The sequence below is a fragment of the Macaca nemestrina genome, chromosome 14, assembly GCF_043159975.1.
Source record: "Macaca nemestrina isolate mMacNem1 chromosome 14, mMacNem.hap1, whole genome shotgun sequence".
NCBI classification, from domain to species: Eukaryota; Metazoa; Chordata; class Mammalia; order Primates; family Cercopithecidae; genus Macaca; species Macaca nemestrina.
This window is the reverse complement of record NC_092138.1, coordinates 2,427,626-2,440,498: the sequence shown is the minus strand read 5'-3', so window position 1 is coordinate 2,440,498 and position 12,873 is coordinate 2,427,626. Positions and strand designations below refer to the sequence as shown.

Sequence of the window (12,873 nt, the reverse complement as noted above, 5' to 3'; positions counted from 1 at the left end):
TCTAGGGATGGAGGACTTAACAGGTCCTCCCAGTCTGTCAGGCCTGGGCAGCCCTGTCCTGTCTTAGGACTCAGAAAGTCCAGTCCTGAGATGGGACGGTGCTGCCCAGGGTGGGTGGCCAGGGCCTAACAGCAGTCCTCCAGGGAGTGACCACATCACCCAGCTGGGGTCCAGGGATCCTGGCCTGAGACCTGCCCAGTGCATTGAGGGTACACCTGGAGCCCACTCCACCTGATGCCCCCGTAACCCTCACAGGGTCTGACCTCCCAGCATGCACCTGTCTCTCCTTGCACCCCAGATGTCCACCCTGTCTGTTTCCTGACTTCCTCCATCCTGTCCAGCAGGATGGGCTGGACAGTGGGAAGCCTGTGTGCACATTTCGTGGCAAGTAGGAGTGACATACCATCCCTGGGAGGCACCATGGTTTCTGCCAAACCCAACCCTAGAACTCTGTCCCTGAGGTGGTTTTACCAAACCCAAAACCCAGAACTGCGGTTGTGGCTCAGGGGTCAGCACCCGCTAGTGCCAGGACACTACTGGGAGACTGGGTCCTGACCAAAGCCCATGGTGTCTGTGGCCTGAGGACAGGGTGTCTTGGGGCCATAAGGCCAGGCCACCAATGGCCATTGGGTCATAGGGCCTCAGCCCCAGTGTTTGTCCTTCCCTGGCTCCTTCTAGTTCAGACCCACCAGGGCCCTGGAGCCCAAGACCCAGCACCCAAGGTCCCCTCCAGGAATCCTGGTGGCTTGGCTTACTTTATCGCATTCCATCTGAGAGCAAAAATGTCAGATCAGATGCACAGAAAAATGTCTCAAAGTGCTTAATGACTACAAGAAATTTAAAAGCAGCAAGAAGGTAATGTGAAGCGGGAGGACCTCCATGACCGGTGTCTGCAGAGCCAGGTGTACAGGCACCCAGTGCTGTGGTCTGGCACCACCTGCCTCTCAGAGGGTGGGTGGCACACTGTCCTTACCCGGAGGGCAGCAGGCCTGGTCACCAGCTTTTCCACCTGTCCCTGCAAGCATCACGTTTCTAGAAGAGAATCTCATGCCAGAGCTTGGGCCATCCCTAGCTCAGAGATTAAGGGTTGTCTCTTGGAGGCCTAAATGAAAAAATAGGTCCAGATCAGAGTTCCTGATGCAGAGCACGCATCCACTCTTTGAATCGTGTGTAACCTCTTTGAGGAACCACAGAGCCCAAGACTGGAAACCTCCAGAATCTTCTGGCCCCCGGTCCTCCCCGGAGACCCCGCGGCCTGTCTCACCAGGCACTCCTCTGTCTGTAGACGTCTCCGCTGCTCTACAGGGGAGTCCACTTTGAGGTGTGCGGCTGGGCGTGGTCACTGCTGCTGGATGTCTGGACGGCGGAAACCAAGGACCTAGGAAAATACCAGGTACAGCCTTTCCACCCTCATCCAGAGCAGGACGAACAGGTCAGGCGGTGTCAGGAGCCCAGGTCTCCAGCTGGAGGGAACGTCAACCCTGCAGTGGGAACAGGGGCCCATCGCACATCCTAGGCACAGATGGTAATGTAGGCACCGGAGGTAAACTGGGCTTGGTATCCTTCCCTGGCTTCAGAAAGAAGCCAAACAAGGAGCATTTTGCAGAATGAAACCTTTCTTTCCAGAAGCACTGCTGACTGTTTGGTGGTTACCATTTGTGGCAGTGAGCCTTTTGTCCATTCTGAGATTTGATTGGTTTCTCCTTTTGGCCCTGCCCTGCCCTAGAGACCATAAAGGAGAACAACAAGAGGCCCCCAGCAAACATCCACAGATGGCCCTGGACATCAACCACATTCTGAGAAACATGTCATGTTCTGGGAGGGCTAAGGCACCAAGTAAGGCCTATGGAGCTGGAGAATCCCAGGGCAGGTGGGGCAATCCAGAGCTGTGGGGGCTTCCCATGGGAATTGGGAGGTCCCAAAGCAGAGTCAGAGGTTCCACAGGAGGAGTCACAGAGCTGGCAAGGGCTCTCCTGCTGGGCTCCAAGCCCTGCGCCAGGCTGGGGCATGTGGGGCCAGGAGGCAGGTCAGAGTAGGAGGCAGAGAGAGAAGTGTACTCAGAGGGCACCTGTATCTGGATGTAATGTGTTCCTGAGATTCTGGCTGGGAAGTGCTTCCAGGGTTTCATATGTGTTATGCAAGTGCTTCCTCTCCCCAGCCTCACCCTGCAGGAATTCTAGTGACTATGTTGCCACCATCTTAGAGCTCCGTGCCCTCATAGTGTAATGGCACCAGCAGATCTGCCTGTGCACGGACTTCTGTACTAGCTCACTCCTGAGGGGTGATGCTTCTGCAGGGCCTATGACCTGGTGCACAACTTTAGACACCATCATCGTGGAGCAGCACTGCACCCTCACTAGCCAGGGTGTTGGTGACATCCTCAAGGCCAAGGCCATGTTCAAGACTTCGAACTTCAGTGATGCACTTGTGCTGGGCAAGGTGGGCGTCTCCGGGATCTTAATTCAGGAGGTGGAATGCAGCTTGAGATCAAGTGTCTGATCAAAGAACTTGAACTTGATCTGGAGGGCTCTGGGGAGCCATGGAAAGTGCTGGATAAAGGAGGGACAGTCAGCCATGTTTTAGAGATGACCGTAGAAGGCTTCCTGGAAGGAGTGAACAAGAGCCAAGAGACCAGGGAGGGAGCTTGTGGGGCAGGTCTGGAGATGGCAAGGGAGGGATCCTGCTTGGATGAAAAGTCTTCAGGGACCATGTCAGGTTACACTCAGGTGCCCTCAGTGTGTTCAGAAGTCTTGTCTCCAGGATGAAAATGGGAAGGAGTTGTCAGATAAGGACATATAAATGGAGGCTGGCATCCTCATGAGTGTCAATGGTGGTCTCGGTGTGGGGCTACTGTGAGAACAGGGGTATCTCCATTCAGGGACACAGTGGATGGACCCTATATCACTCCATTCTGCCCTTCCTTTCCGTCTTCTCATTCTCCCGAGAGCCTCGGTGCATGGGCGCTGTCCATCCTTTGGTGCTGAAGCAGCGAAGCGATCCAAACCTGCCTGGCCGCCTCTTAGGATATGACTGCACAGCCAGTGTCCTCTACTAGATCCTGTACAACTTCACAAGACACCCAGACACTGCGAGTGCTGCCAGCACGTGCTGCAAGAGTCCTGAGGGACCACAATCCTGAAGACATTGAATGGTGGGTGCAGGGCCTCATGGATGTTCCCCAGCCCCTCTCATTGGCTCTGCTCCAGGTGGTGAAGGGGGATAACGTTTCTATCAATTCTGCCATTATTGACTAGCAGGAAATGAGCGGAGCCCAGAAGCAGGGCCTGGTACCCAGCCTGCCTAACAAGGGAGAACTTGTAGGCTTTGTGGACAGAAAGATCTGGGAGTCCATATCTATCACCCACTAACTTACTGAGACATTGGTAAAATCAGTTTTCTTTTCTGAATATCCCGACTTTGACCATGGGGTGTCTGGCCCCAGCGTGGATGTTTGCTCCTCTCCCATGAGACTCCTCCCTTTTCTTTTTTTTTTTTTTTTTTTTTTTGAGACGGAGTCTCACGCTGTTGCCCAGGCTGGAGTGCAGTGGCGCGATCTCGGCTCACTGCAAGCTCCGCCTCCTGGGTTCACGCCATTCTCCTGCCTCAGCCTCCTGAGTAGCTAGGACTACAGGCGCCCGCCACCGCGCCTGGCTAATTTTTTGTATTTTTAGTAGAGACGGGGTTTCACTGTGGTCTCGATCTCCTGACCTTATGATCCGCCCGCCTCGGCCTCCCAAAGTGCTGGGATTACAGGCTTGAGCCACCGCGCCCGGCCGACTCCTCCCTTTTCAGAGTCAAATGAATGAACAGAGGATGTTAAAAGTAGGGTCTCTGATGCCTCTGCCAGAGGGGCTCCAGGCTCCTGGCTGGTGTCTGTGATCTCATTCTTACCTCATTAAGAGTAGTAATGAAAAACATGCTCAGTGCTGACAGTGTGCTTGGGGATGTTGTTGTAGGCACTCTGCTTAATTTAATTCATTTAATTTTCACAATAGCCTTGATTTTACTTCCAGACTGGATGAGCAGTGAGCCAGAGAAGACATGAAGCCACTGAGACCCCAGGCTTTTTCTATTTCCACAGCCAGTATGAACTACTCTCACTACGACAACACCGGGGATAAATGCTTCCACCAGGAACAGAAATGGTTCCAGGGGGCTAGAGATTGTGACAGTCGCCGGCCACTATGCCATTCTCAGCACTTCGGGGCCGACAGAACAAAGGAGCTAATAGGGGTCCCAGTGGCCGTGAGGGAACGAAGTTGCTGCTACCCGATGGAAGAGAGGAAGGTCTCCGGTGCCCAGATTCCCCATGGGGGAGTTGCTAGCCTGCTGCATCCAGGATAAAAGCGAAGAAAGGATCACACAAACCACAGGCAGGAGGGACCCCCCAAAGGGAGCAATCGCTGAGGAATGGAGAGTCCAGCAGCTGCGGTGCTCGCTGGAGGCCCAGGAGCAGCATGGGGCACTGGCTTCAACCAGGGTTGATGTCTTGAGTGAAATGAGAGCGTATTTTGGCACCGTGATAGTGTGTCGGCATGCGAGCATAGAAAGAAGGAGTGCGTGACCCAGCAGTCACAGAATTGAAACCTGAAGGCCTGAGCATGGGCTTCTTCATGGTCCTTCTGTGACATTCTCTATGCAGGGCCTAGAAAGCTGCAGCCGCTCCCAGGCTCCCTGTAAGCTGGGGCTCCCAGCGTGGTGCAGCATCACCCTGAGGGTTCTGTCTTGCAGCCTGGTGTCCTCTCCCAATGGGGCTTCTGATTGTGGCTGAGGTTGCATGACACTGGCATCTGGCGTTGCTCCTGAAATCCTGACTTAAAGCCACACGTGCCTTTCTGCTTAGAGGAGCCAGCCTTGCTCCCGCATTTAGCATCTGAGCCAGTGTGTTTTATTATAAGCATTAGAGACATGACTTCTAAACTTACAGGTGAATGTGTACCTTTTTATAACTACATAACTTTAAAATTTATTTTTGATAACAATTTAGTTGTTTTTCTTTTTTTTAAGGTGCATGAGTACATGAGCATCTCATTTCACAATGACCTTTGCCCAAAGTAGTCTTGGTTGGACATTTACAATCTAAATACAGTTTCATAGATATTTACATCAACTTGAGTTATAAATTGAGAGAAATACACTACACAAAAATTAAAGCTGATTTCAAATCTTTAAAATCAAGATATGGAAACTCCCAAATATATACTAGAATGCATTTGAAATGCTTTATTTAGAGTTTATTAGTCACTAAATCTAAAAGATGACAGAAAGTACTCACATTTAATAAGCAAAAAATATTGAACTGAATCAACAAGTAAGATGGGACATTAGAACCTAAATGTTTTCATTTAATTTTGGTGAATATTAAGTATACTATATCCATGTTTAGATATTTTTAAGTCATGTTTTCCAAGTTCTGAGAAAACTATAAAACAGCAGACAACATTTCCTATGTATCTGCTTTGGCACAGAAGAGTTCATAATTTTTTTTCATTTTAAATTGAACGAGAAATGATATATTTCAGTGAAAATCCCAGCTCAAGGGGGCTCTTCTGAGAACTGCGGAAAACAGCTCTGGGCTTTTCCCTCCAGGCACCCGCCCACCTTACCTCTCCCCGCACAACAACTGGATCCAAATGGTGTGCACACCACAGTCCCAGGATTCCCTGGCTTGTTTGTAAATCTATTGGCTGAGGTAGCTTTTCTGTTTGTTCATTTGTTTATAAATATATCAAAAACTGATCCCACAAACAGAAAAACAAGACTCCAACTGACTTCTACATTACCGTTGAATTTCTTTTCTAAATGCCTTCATCTGCTGTTCATTCTTTTTTTACACAGTGAATCACTTGTTTTCTGAAACCAGGCATGTTGTTTTTAGTTTTTATCACTGGATATTTGATTTTTCCATTTAGTCCTCAGTGGGGTGCGAAATGTCACTTCATAGATTCTACCTAAACACTGTTTGGAACCTGGTGTATCAAAATAGAGGTTCCATTCTGTAAGACGAAACAACAGATCATGACAAAGCATTTTCACATACAGCTTACTTCCAGTTTTTATCGCTGTATATTCCATTTTTTCTAGAAGGCCACAATGGGCTCAGAAATGTCACTGTAGATTCTATAAGAAGAATGTTTGGAACCTGGTGAATCAAAACACAGGTTCCATTCTGTGATATAAAACAGCACTGCACAAAGCATTTTCACACATAGTTTATATCTAGTTTTCAGGGCAGGATATTTGATTGTTCCTTATAGGCCTCAAATGGGCCCAGAAATGTCACTTTGTAGATTCTATGAAAAGAGTGTTTGAACCTGTTGAATCAAAACACAGGTTCCATTCTGTGATATGAAACGGTGAATCACCACGCATTTTCATTTATAGCTTATTTGTAGCTTTTATTGCTGCATATTTGTTTTTTGTTTGTTTGTTTTTGATTTTTGTTTGTTTGACCTCAATGAACTCAGAAATGTCATTTGTAGAATCTACAAAAGGAATGTTTGGAACCTGTTGAATCAAACACATGTTACATTCTATGATATTAAACAGCACCTCACAAAGCGTTTTCACAAATAGCTTCTTTCTAGTTTTTATTGCTGGATATTCAGTTTTTCTCCATAGGCCTCAATGGGCACATAAACGACACTTCATCCATTCTATGGAAAGAGTGTTTGGAACATGGTGAATCAAAACACAGGTCCCATTCAGTGATATGAAACAGCACATCAAAAAGCATTTTCACAGATACCTTGTTTCTACTTTTTAAAGACACATATTCGACTTTTCCTTACACACCTCAATGAGCTCAGAAATTAACTTCATAGATTCTACATAAAGAGTGCTTGGAACCTGATGAATCAAAACACAGGTTCCATTCTTTGATATAAAAGCAGGTCACAAAGCATTTTCACAGTTCCCTGGTTTCTAGTTTTTATTGCTGGATATTCAGTTTTTTCTTATAGGCTTCAATGGGCTCACAAATGTCACTTCGTGAATTCTAAGAAAAAAGTGCTTGGAACCTGGTGAATCAAAATACAGTTTCTATTCTGTCATATGAAAGAGTACATCACAAAGCATCTTCACAGATATCATGTTTCTAGTTTTCATCGCTGGATATTCAACTTTTCTTATAGGCCTCAATGGGCCCAGAAATGTCACTTCATAGATTCTACGAAGAGTGATTGGAACCTGATGCATCAAAATACAGGTTCCATTCTGTGATATGAAATAGAACATCACAAAGCATTTTCACAGATAGCTTATTTTTTGCTCTTATCACTGGATATTCGATTTTTCCTTATAGGCCTCAGTGGGCTCAGTAATACTTTGTAGATTCTATAAAAAGAGTGTTTGAAAACAGGTGAATCAAAACCTGGTTTTTTCTGTAAGATAAAACAGCATATAAAAGGCCGGGTGCAGTGGCTCATGCCTGTAATCCCAGCACGTTGGGAAGCCAAGGCAGGCAGATCACAAAGTCAGGAGATTGAGACTGTCCTGGCTAACATGGTGAAATCCCGTCTCTGCTAAAAATAAAAAAACCAAGTGTGGTGGCACGCACCTGTAGTCCCAGCTACTCAGGAGGCTGAGGCAGGAGAATCGCTTGAACCTGGGAGGCAGAGGTTGCAGTGAGTCAAGATAGCACCACTGCACTCCAGCCTGGGCACCCTGCTCCTGCCTCAGCCTCCTGAGTAGGTAGGACTATAGCTGCTCGCCACCACACCCAACTAATTTTTGTATTTTTTAGTAGAGACAGAGTTTCACCATGTTGGTCAGGCTGGTCTGGAACTGCTGACCTCAAGTGATTCGCCCGCCTCAGCCTCCCAAAGTACTGGGATTACAGACATGAGTCACCGTGCATGGCCTCATATTCCCTTTTTAGAGATATAATTTTATGCCATTATAGGCAGGTTGTACTCTGAAAATCAGATATTCCTGGCTATACTGTACCCAACATGGGGACAAACGCATTCTAAGTTAAAGATAGTATAACCCAACATAAAAGAATATTGTAACATCACAATCCATAACAATTCGATTCCATTATGCAGATGTAGAATTGATGAGGAGGGGAGAATGTTTGTAGTCAACCAATCTGCTATGAAGTAGATATGGGATATCTGATTGTATTTCAGAAGATAGAGGTAAGACATTCTGCCTGGGTAGCAAAATACATTGGGGAATTTCACTCATCCATGACAAATATCTAGGCAACAATATACTTCTCCAGTTAAGCAAGACATTGTCTGAGTTGGGGATCTGAGTATTTGTCTCTAGAAATGAAATATAATAAAGACACACATACAGGGTTTTATGTAACAGGGTCATCATACACTTTTATATCTATTCCATTTTTCAGTAAATATGTCATGGACATGTTTTTCTTGGTCACAGTGTACATAGATCAACATCATCATCAGTTTTAATAACTGTATAATCTTTCATTGTATAGGCTAACAATTTATTTAGCCAGTTCCCTGTTGTTGGATGTTTAGGTTGTTTCTAATTTTTCAGTATTACAAACAACACTGCTAGGAACTTTCTTGTACATGTTTTTCAATTTTTTCTAATTATCTCCTTAGGGTAAATTCTTAGAAGTGCTATTACTGCGTCAAGATCATAATAAAATGTGAATACAGGAGGAAATGGGGAGTTACAGTTGAATGGGTACATAGTTTCTTTTGGAATGATGAAACTCTTCTGGAGATGGATGGTGGTGATGGTAGCACAACAGTGTGAATGTACTTAATGTCACTGAACTGTACACTTAAAAATGCTCAAAAAGGCTGGATGCAGTGGATCTGCCTGTAATCCCAGCACTTTGGGAGGCCAAGACCTCACTTGAGGTCAGGAACTCAAGATCAGCCTGGCGAACGTGGTGAATCCCCATCTCTACTAAAAATACAAAAATTAGCCAGGCATGGTGGCATATACCTGTAATCTCAGCTACTCAGGAGGCTTAAAGTTCAGAGTGGCAAACTTTGTGTTGTGTGTATTTTACCATAATACAAAAAAAAAGAAGTGTGACGGCATGCAGGCAAACTGCCCTTAGTGGAGAGGATTATTTGTTTTCCCCACACAACCACTAATGCTAGACATTATTAATTTAAAAAAAAAAAAAGCCGAATAACAGGTGACTTGCTCTACTGATTTGGATTTCTTTGATTGCCTGTAAGACCGAACATTTGTCATGTTTATTAGTCACCTGTATTCCTTCTTTTGATACTTGCATATTCGACTCCTTTGACCAGTTTCCCACCAAGGATGTTTGTCTTTTTCTCTGATTTGCAAGTGCTTTTCCTGTGTGTCGGGAATAGGAACCCTTTGCCTGTCATGGACATTTACCATTCAAGCTCCCCTCCCCTTCTCCTAGAGCTCCTTTAACCCAATCCCAATCCACGAAGACTCCCCACCCCTCTTACGTTCCACTCTACTGGGTCACAATCTTTTCCCACAGTGACTTCAAAAAAGGGAGTTTGCAATCGTTCCTTAAAGATCTCCTCTTGCTCCTTGTTTTATCTGTTTGTATAGACAGGATCTCATTCTGTTGCCCAGGCTGGAAGGGAGTGGCACAATCCTAGTTCACTGTAGCCTCAAATGTCGGGAGTCAAGTGATCCTCCTGCTTCAGCCTCCCCAGTAGCTGGGACTGCAGGGGTGCACCACTACACCTACCTAATTTTTTGTTTGTTTGTTTTTTGTTCGGTTGGGTTTGTTTGTTTTTTACATCTGGCTAATTTTTAAGTTTTTTATAGAGACAGGGTCTTGCTGTCTTGCCCAGGCTGATCTTGAACTCCTGGGCTCAAGCAATCCTCCCACCTCAGTCTCCAGAGTAGCACCACCAGGCCCAGCTAATTTTTTTAAAGTTTTGTAGAGATGGGGACTCACTGTGTTGCCGACACTGGCACTCCTTGTTTTTACATCCTGGAGAAGAAAGTGGGAAAACAAAGTAAATTTGAGGTGAAATTAATACTCCCCACTTCATCTTCTCTCCCCTCCTCCTCACCCTCCCCCTTCCTGTCTTTCCAGACCACCCTCCCCTCTGCTCCTAGGTGAAATGTCCCTTCCTGTCTTTCCAGACCAACCTCCCCTCTGCTCCTAGGTGAAATGTCCCTTCCTGTCTTTCCAGACCAACCTCCCCTCTGCTCCTAGGTGAAATGTCCCTTCCTATCTTCCCAGACCACCCTCTTCTCTGCTCGTAGGTGAAATGTCCCCTTCCTGTCTTTCCAGACACCCCTCCCCTCTGCTCCTAGGTGAAATGTCCCTTCCTGTCTTTCCAGACCAACCTCCCCTGTGCCCCTAAGTGAAATGCCCCTTCCTGTCTTTCCAGACACCCCTCCCCTGTGCTCCTAGGTGAAATGTCCCTTCCTGTCTTTCCAGACACCCCTCCCCTCTGCTCCTAGGTGAAATGTCCCTTCCTGTCTTTCCAGACCAACCTCCCCTGTGCTCCTAGGTGAAATGTCCCCTTCCTGATTTTAGAAATACAATCCTAGCAGCAGCTAAGACAGAGTTGAGGCCTGGACTGTAGTGTTGAGAAGGCAGGAGCAGGGGGGAGGAGACTTTGCTTCTCATCCTGTCACTGGCAACGCTGTCATCTGAACAAAGGGGCTGACAATGTCAAGCTCATGGGGATGTTGAAAGGGTTGATTGGGACAATACAGGCAGCACAGCGTCTGGCAGGTAATAGGTATTATTGCCATTATTGTGTTACCTTGACGGTGATGAAGAAGATGGTTGGTGGTGTTGATGACGGTCTTCACTATCTTCATAGGCCATTGTAAATAAGACAGGCAAGAGGAAAAACAGCATCTGAATCCTAAAGCAAACAATTCAAAATGACACACCTAAAAAGAAAAAGAAAAAAACAACAAATAAATAATTAGATAAATAAAAATAAAATCAAATGGGCTGGGTGTGGTGGCTCACGCCTGTAATCCCAGCACTTTGGGAGGCTGAGATGGGCAGATCACGAGGTCAGGAGCTCAAGACCATCAGGGCTAACACAGTGAAACCCCATCTGTACTAAAAATACAAAAAAATTAGCTAGCCGGGCATGGTGGCGGGCTCCTGTAGTCCCAGCTACTCCGGATGCTGAGGCAGGAGAATGGTGTGAACCCGGGAGGCAGAGCTTGCAGTGAGCCAAGATCACGCCACTGCACTCCAGCCTGGGCGACAGAGCAAGACTCCGTCTCAAAAAAAAAAAATCAAACAACACACCTGCACACATTCACACTCACATCCGCACTCAATTTGTGGAGGCTGGCCGGGCACAGTGGTTCATGCCTGTAATCTGGCACTTTGGGAGGTTGAGGCAGGCAGATCACTTGAGGCTAGAAGTTCGAGACCAGCGTGGCCAATATGGTGAAACTCTGTCTCTGCTAAAAAAAAAAAAAAAAAAAAATACAAAAATTAGCTGGGTGTGCTGGTGCATGCCTGTAATCCCAGCTACGCTGGAGGCTGAGGCAGGACAATTGCTTAAACCCAGGAGGTGTAGGTTGCGGTGAGCCAGAGATCGCGCCATTGCACTCCAGCCTGGGCAACAAGAGCGAAACTCAAAAAAGAAAGAAAAAGAAAGAGAGAGAGAGAGAGAGAGAGAAAGAGAGAAAGAGAGAGAAAGAAACCTATATACTTAAATTTGAGGAAACAAAAGTTACTTTCCTTGCCTAAAGTATGTCTTCTACATTTTACGATTTATCTGACATCCTAATGAATAGACTTTTTTAATGTATACAATCTTATGTCACTAATTTAAATGTAAATATTTGAGAGTTACAAGGTTCAGTCTATTAATCTTATTAACTTGGCCCTTGAAGAAGACTCATATAAGAAAGAGAATGTTTTGACTTAAATTATTTCTATATAAAGCACTCTTTGATGAGGACAGTACACACTTCATATAATAACCAGCACAAAATGAAATTCCAGATAAATATTCATACTATCAAGCATGTAAGAAAAAAAAATACCGGATTTTGCTTAATATGCTAAAACTTCCTAAGATTTCCCAGAGCCAAGCACATTTGTCTGAAGTTCAGTTTTTAAAAGTTATTTTAACTCTGTCCCCAGCTGACATGGTTGATGAGTTGGAAATGTCATAAATGAAGTCATATTTCAGCAAGTACACTAGGAACGGAAGAGATAAAAATCACAGCAAGTTTAGTGATGAAAATTTAACTTCATTTAGTACTGTGTCTCAAGTGTTAAACTAAGATAGAAATATTGTTGGTTCATCAACATAACATTATTTTGGTTCCCTGACCCTCTGCTATGTAAACAGCCCTTCCATCTTGCACAAATGCATGCACTCATGTAAATCCAGAGAAGAGAAGATGATGGTGGTTGCTATGGGTGAGTCGGAGATTTGAGTCTCAGAATTTAGGTACAGGGACTCCTGGTTTTTAAAAGGATGAATTGGGGGAGAAAAATCAAATTTTTAGTCTCTTTTTGTAATGCTTCAGGATCTTAAATTCTGATGTCATAAACCCAACTTGAATTAGCTTGGGTAAAAGATGACTTTGTTGACTCACAAAAGTCAGAGGAAGAACAGAGCAGCTATAATGTAGGAGGGTGACAAAATAATTTTGGTTAAAACTAGAGCTAGATATCGGCTGTTGTTATTTCCCAGCTTTATTTCATTTTTTTAATGATACAATATTCTAAATTCTCAGGAAGAAGTTCCAGTTGGCCCCTGATGGAGAAGTGCTCATGTGTGGTCCATATAGCTGTAGACAGGGAATAAATTCATGTAAGAATCTATTACACCAATGGGAACCATTTTGGTCAGGTGGAAAATTACCAGATGGGGCTTACCATGTCACAGAGAAAGAGTCTTGGGGTGATGTTCAGGTGATATACGAGCAACGTCTAATTTAGAATTT

General features: G+C 45.4%; 2 long non-coding RNA genes across 5 annotated transcripts in view; one reads left to right on the top strand and one right to left on the bottom strand.

Moving 5' to 3' along the window:
• The first annotated feature begins 1,177 nt into the window (after positions 1–1,177).
• Positions 1,178–12,873, top strand: part of LOC105498913 (uncharacterized) — a 28,121-nt gene continuing 16,425 nt past the window's right edge. Inside the window, exons 1-4 of one of the 4 annotated variants that reach the window (XR_011612300.1) lie at positions 1,178–1,393; positions 1,727–1,836; positions 2,159–3,151; positions 4,014–7,575. This is a non-coding gene — a long non-coding RNA (uncharacterized lncRNA). Of the gene's footprint in view, positions 1,394–1,704; positions 1,837–2,035; positions 3,152–4,013; positions 8,142–12,873 lie in introns of those variants that run through there. The other 3 variants (XR_011612301.1, XR_011612299.1, XR_011612298.1) reach the window with 3 other exon arrangements.
• On the bottom strand, positions 9,724–11,296 carry LOC105498914 (uncharacterized). Its single transcript, XR_011613015.1, has 3 exons — positions 11,233–11,296; positions 10,707–10,839; positions 9,724–9,919 (listed from the first exon to the last, which is right to left on the bottom strand). It is a non-coding gene; the product is annotated as an uncharacterized lncRNA (long non-coding RNA).